The sequence below is a fragment of the Sceloporus undulatus genome, chromosome 9 (genome assembly GCF_019175285.1).
Source record: "Sceloporus undulatus isolate JIND9_A2432 ecotype Alabama chromosome 9, SceUnd_v1.1, whole genome shotgun sequence".
Lineage (NCBI taxonomy): Eukaryota > Metazoa > Chordata > Lepidosauria > Squamata > Phrynosomatidae > Sceloporus > Sceloporus undulatus.
In genome coordinates, this window is record NC_056530.1 from 35,414,834 (window position 1) to 35,421,857 (window position 7,024).

Below are 7,024 nucleotides of genomic sequence, written 5' to 3' on the forward strand. Positions count from 1 at the left end.
ACAGAGTATGTTCCTGCCTCCATCTCCTCGCCTCAACCGTCCCCACTTTTGATAAACAGAAAAGAAATCTCATGCCATCCCCTGCAAACATATCTTCTCTTTCCTTTGCCTACAACTGTATTTCAAAGTTGAAATCGCGCAATGTTGAAAAGCAAGCCAGTCTTGTTGGTGGTGATTGTTGTTGTTGTGTGCCTTCAAGGCATTTCCAACTTATGGTGGCCCTAGCACAAGGTTTTCTTGGCAATTTTCTTCACAGTGGGTTTGCCACGGGGCACACTGAGGCTGAGAGAGTGTGACTTACCCAAGGTCTCCCAGTGGGTTTCATGGACCAGCTGGGACTTGAACCCTATTTCTAATTTGGTGTCTTTATTTATTTAGCACCATAAACCTACATGACGTGTTACAGACTTCATAAAATCATCTACAAATTTGATAAGCATGCCCTCTATTCTCTCAATCCAATTAATTGATAAAGATGTTGACTAGCACTAGGCCCAGGACAAAACCCTGTGGCACCTCACTGGTCACTTCTCTCCAGGATGAAAAGGAGCCATTGCTGAACACCCTTTGAGTCCGATGGGTCAACCAATTAATAATCCACCTGACAGTTGTATTGTCTAGCCCATATTTTTACAAGCTCTTTTGCAAGAATATCATGGAGGACTTTGTCCAAAGCCCTACTGAAATAAAGATATGCTATGTCTACTGCATTCCCTTCATCTACCAAACTGGTAATTAAAATCCCAGCTCAACCATGAAACCTACTGGTTGACCTTGGGCAAGTCACAAGCTCTCAGCCTCATTGGAAGGCAGGGATGTAGCTAGGATTTTAGGAAGGGGGGTCCAGACTAAGTGCCACCATTATAATGGGGCTTGGGTGCGGCGACGCAGCAGCACACCATTCATTTTTAATGGAAGGGGGGGTCCAGACCCCAAGACACCCCCCCCCTTGGCTACGTCCCTGTGGAAGGCAATGGCAAACTCCCTCCGACTAAATCTTGCCAAGAAAGCCCCATTATAGGGTTGCCATAACTCAGAAATGACTTAAAGGCACCCAACAACCACAAAATAGCAAGGTGAGTAGGAGGATCCCACAGACTAGAACCGCAGGGCCAGCCTGGAGTGATTTGTCCTCTTTAGAAACTTCCTCCAGACTCTCATCCAACACAGTACAAAATAACCTCATGTTGCTTTTTCCTGAGCCTCCTGGGAAGGACACGATTCCCAGTTGTCCCGGGCAAAAGCAAACTACTATAGCCTCTGTGATCTTCCTTATTCTGTTTACAGATCATCCATTTGTCACATGCAAGCCAAGGCTGGTCACTACTACATTGTGTGGCAGTGAATTACATAACTGCATTGTACTGCTTTCTGAAAGCATTGGGAAAGCGTTTGGCTTTCATTAAAGAAAGCTTGTTTCTGACCAGAACCATAGATATTGTTCTGGCATGAAGCCTTTTTCCAAAAGGAATCACTTTCCTAGAGGCTTCTTGGAACACAATTCTTTCTTAACTCCTTTGGGGGTCAACTTGTGGTCTACTAGGACTCCTAGATCTCTTTCACTCATAGTCTTTGTTAAGCCAGGTGTCCCCACTAATATCTATGCATTTCATTTTTCCTCCCTTAGTGCAGTACCTTACATTCCTCGCTGTTGAAGTTCATTTGGTTAGCTTTGGCCCAGCTGTCTAATCTATTACGGTCATTTTGAATTTTGATCCTCTCCTCTGGGGTATTAGCTATTCCTAATTTGCTGTCATTATTTATTTATTTATGGCCATAAATCTACATGGCACGTTACAGACATCATAGAATAATCTGCAAATTTGATAAACATACCCTTTATTCCTTCATCTAGTTCATTGATAATGATGTTGAATAGCCCTGGGCCCAAGGCAGAACCCTGTGGTACCCCTCTGGTCACTTTTCTCCAGGATGAAGAGGAGCAAATGCTGAGCCACTTTGGATTTGGCCGGTCATCTTGTGACAGTGATGTCCATGATGGAATTAACTGCAGTGTAAACACTTGTAGTGGCATTTCAAGTCCTGACCCAATTAAAAGAGAGCAACTATTCAAATTTGCTTTATTTGGCTTTTCAAACTGCGCAAGCACTGAATACACAGCGACTACCAAGAGCGACTTCCAAGGACTGGCAGATAAAATCGTCTTCTTCCTAAATCTTCTTAAAACTCACTAGGAAAAAGCCTGGCTAGAACACATGCCTCTAAAGTGCTAGGTTTCTTCAAGCAGGGAGAATGAAAAAGAAAAAGAAAAACACACACATACGTCTGTATTATGAACTGGCTTCTATGTCCCTCCCACTGGGATTTTGGATGTGTATCAAACTTTAGGATGGCTTCTGATCCTGAAAAGAATCATCGGTCTGTTACAGACTGCCAAAATAAAGCTGCTTGGGGTCTCTTTGGAGGTATGCTGTTTAAATGATGCATGGGTCCTAAGAATCCAGAAGCTGCACCAAAGCTGCCCTCCAGTGCTTAGGAATGGAGTCTGGCTTTGGTGCGATCTCTGGACTCTTAGGACCCATCCATAATTTAAATAGCATACCTCCAAAGAGACCCGAAGCAGCATTATTTTGGCAGTCTGTAACAGGCCATCATGTCTTCAAAGAGCTTGGGAAAGTGACCTTTTGGACTACAATTCCCAGAATCTCCCAGCTGGTCAGGAATTTCTGGGAATTTTAGTCCAAATGGTATGAGCATATAGTTGGCAAATGTGGGTCCTTGCAATTGACATCAGAAAAGGACGTCAAAGGAACGCTAGTATTGATGTGCTGCTGGTGGCATTTTCTCCTCCATAAAGTTGGGAATGTGGAAAGTAACCCATTCAAACACTTTGAAGGAAATGTTGTTCGGATAGTTTGGAGTGGGCAATATGTGACCTTCCAGACACTTTTGGACTTCAGCTCCCATCATCACGATTTACACTAGCAGATGGGAGTTATAGTCTACATCTGCTTCCCAACCCTAGGATCACCCTGGTTTGTCAAATCCTGGCAAAGAAGTCCAAGAACCTTCCTTTTCCACACAACCCTACACAGAATAGCAAGGTGAGAACTCATTGAACTGCCCAATAGATTGGCCTCCTCTTCTGTGTACAACTGTTTTCTTTGAACAAAGCAGCTATCTTGAGTCCAAGAGTCAATGCATCATTACTCAGGTGACCTTTGAGTAATAATAATTTGTTTCTCTTCGGTTGAATTCCTAGACCACAGCTGGCAAATTCATTTCTCTTCACTGAACCATCATCTGAACTCTTGGGTAACTGGGTGATGGTGGTGGTGCGCATTTTCTTCTTGACATCTCAAGGGCCTGGAATTAAAAGTATGAACATGATTGAGAAGCTGACATAATGCATCCACAATACAAACATTCCTACTTGTTAGCTAGACCAGTGCTCTCTGTCCTTCGGAGGTATTGGATTTCAATTCCCATCAGCCCCATCCAGCCTGGTCAATGGACAGGATCCCTGGGTGGTGGAGTCCAAAATATATCAGGGAGCAGATTGGCTGAAATAGACTGTCTGCTTAGAAGATGGAGGACAAAACAGAGGCATGTTCACTGGTTCAGTGTGCTTTACTCTGTTAGGCTTTCACTGCCTAGGCCAACTGCCCATACCAAGCCTGTGGTCAAGACTTATATATGGTTTTGCATTGGGAATTTAAATATGTGTCAATCAGAGGGAGTGGTTTGGGCATTGGACTATGATTCTAGGGACCAGGGTTCGAATCCTGGCTCAGCCATAGAAATCCACTAGGTGACCTTGGGCAAGTCACACTCTCTCAGCCTTAGAGGATAGCAATGGCAACCCCCCTCTGAAGAAACTTGCCAAGAAAACCCCATGATATGGTGGCCTTAGAGTCACCATGAGTCAGAAATGACTTGAAGGCGCACAGCAACAATAACTATCGAGAGCCAGTGGTTTGAGCATTGGAACATGCCTCTGGAGATCAGGGTTCGAATCAGCCATGGAAACCCACTGGGTGACCTTGGGCATGTCACACTCTCTCAGTCTTAGGAAAAGGTAAAGACAAATGCCATGAAAACCCTGTGATAGGTTCACTTTAGTGTAGCCATCAGTGAGAAATGACTTGAAGGCATACAATAAATACCATATATACTCAACTATAACTCGGCCTCATATATAGGTCGAGGGCAGGTTTTGGGACCAAAATTAGGGATTTTGATATCACCTGTGGATAGGATGAAGGTAAAATGTAGGAGCATGTAACAAACGATTTAAAGGATGAAGCAAAGGAAAACAATGCCAAAGACCTTACAAAATTCCAGCAGGCATTAACTGTTTGCGCTCATCCTAAAGGCTGGATGGATGAGAAAATAGAGGAGGTTTCAGTGATTCCAGCACCAATGAGACCTGGGGATGGTTCCCTTTTTAAATGAGAGTTAAAGTACAGTACCTACATTGACCCATGGATAAGTCAACTCAGTTTTTTTGGGTCATTTTTTTGACTGAAATTTCTAGATGTATACATGAGTATATATACTAGTTATTTAATATTAAGAAGAAATTATTATGTAGTGGTTTGGTGTTGGACTGCGACTCTGGAGACCAGGGTTCAAGTCCCTGTTCAGCCATGAAGTCCACTGGGTGATCTTGAGCAAGTCACACACTCAAGCGGAAAGAAAAAGGGGGAGGCATTGAGAAATGTGGCCCCTTTCACACTTCAGAATTATAACAGTTTGACACTTAATGTGCCGTGGCTGTAGCCTATGGAATCCTGGGATTTGTCGTTTGGTGAGACACTAGAGTTCTCTGGTAGAGAATCCGAAATCCCCCAATCAAACTCCAAATCCCTGGATTCCACAGGCAGCCGAGAGGGAAACATTATAATATAATGTGAATATAATAAGTGTGAAGCAGCCCACTGCCAGATCGGAGACACCTATTCCAATAACCAGCCTCCCAGGAGGGACCCATGGAGAGAATGCTATGTTTGTACCCCTGATTTAATCCAGCATCCTGTTTCCAACAGCAGCAAAGCAGACAATTCAGGGCACGTTTGAAAGCAACAACAGCCTAGCCGCTGTTGTTTGCCCCACACTCTATCAGATATCCAGAGATATACCGATCCCAAACATGAAGGTTCGGACCAGCTACTTATTGTCATTAACAGTGCAGCCGGCCCTCCATATGCATGGATTCCTTGTACACAGATTCACAACTTGAAAATATTTTTTAAAAATATGCATTCCAAAAAGCAAACCTTGATTTTGCCATTTATATAAGGAATGTCATTTGCTACAGCATTGTTTTTAGTGGTACTTGACCAGCCACAGATTTTGGTATTCATGGGGGGGGGGGGGGGTCCTGCAATCAAACCTCAGTGGATATCAAGGCCCAATATACACATATACAACAAGGGCCCAATGTATAAGACAAGCAGAGGAGAATGAGACCAAAACCAGCATTGTACTCCAACATCCTTTTCACCCACAGTGGCCAAGTAGATGCCCATAAATTAAGACATCGGGCACAAATCTCCTATTTGTGCCCACAAAAACTGGTGCCCCCTGTACCTTCTTCCCCCTCTACCTCCTACCAGTTGTTCCCCTTTGCCTCATGCTAAGGATGACCAACTGACCGATTGATACTTACATTGTAATAGAGGTAGCAATGGAGCGATGGCATCTGGGTTAAAATGCTCAAGAACCCAAGGGATAAAAGGCACCAAGACTGATCCAAAAGAAGTCCCATGTTCTGGTGGCATGGCAGGGCACGGCACAGCATGGCACACAAGGCTGGGCATCAAGACCTTCTAATCTAAAAGCTCTTTTATGCACCAACAACAAAGAAGGAGATACAGACACTGCTGGAGCGCTTCCAGTGCTCCATAACCCAGGCCGACCAAATATCTGCTTTTGTAAACTGGGAACACCAGCCCTCGTGGTGCCCGCCGCAGGACATAAGGACCCATGGAGACTGGAGAGACCCACAGAGGATGCATTCTGCTCTGGACAGCTTTCGATCCAAACTGGCTTTTGGCTGGCTTGTGATACTGCTGTCATTTTGTTCCTTTGTGCAATAACTGCTGGAAGCTTCTCTACTATCCAAGAGAACACAAGATCTCATTGGTCATCAGGGCCCTATAGGAGCTGGGCAATGCCAGGGCCACGCCTGATGCCCAAACTGCCCCTTCTCCTTTCCCTACCAATGAGAAGCAACATCTGCTCTCCATCCACAAAACAACAGTGGTGAAAATGATGACTGTCATGTGTTATACACCCCCTCGCTCCCCAGTTCCCTTTCAGTTTAGTTACAACCCTCACAGTACCTGTGGTGGTGGCAATGCCCCAGGGATGTTTGAACTGTCAGCTTGCTACTGCTGACAGCTTATGCTAGAATAGCCCAAACAGATGTGATACACAAAGGTTGCGATCTTGCATGGGCCAGTGCAGCATAGCAGTTTTGCACACAAAACGACATTACCCCACATTTACTACAAACCCATTGGAGCCCCTGACCCAAGAGAGGGGAAATTTGAGAAGTGTCGGGCTTAGCCAGACGTGAAGCAATTGCATCATCTGCTGAGGTAGGTTGGGGTCTTCCAGAGGTTGCAGCAGTTGATGCATTTATTTAACATCTGGCTACAGCAACATGATGCTTCTGAGACCCCTCCACTCTCCTCCAGGCATGAATGGCTGCAACAGCTTTAAGGTAGCTTCGGCAGGAGAACTCTGGTTACTGCTGCTGGAGAAAGGGAATATCAACTTCTGCAGTGACCAAAAGTAGGCATACAAGGCATAAGATGGACTTGCACCTGCATACATCATTAATAGGATGTTAGCCAAAAGGTGAGACATAATCACAGAGGCTGGATGGCCATCTATCAGGGGTACATTGATTGTGTATTCCTGCATGGCAGAATGGGATTGAACAGGATGTCCCTTGAGGTCTCTTTCAAGTCCATAATTCTATAATTAGTCCTACAAACTCTAGAAACTAATTTGGGTTACTACTTCAATTCAGCAACATACAAGAGGCAACCAC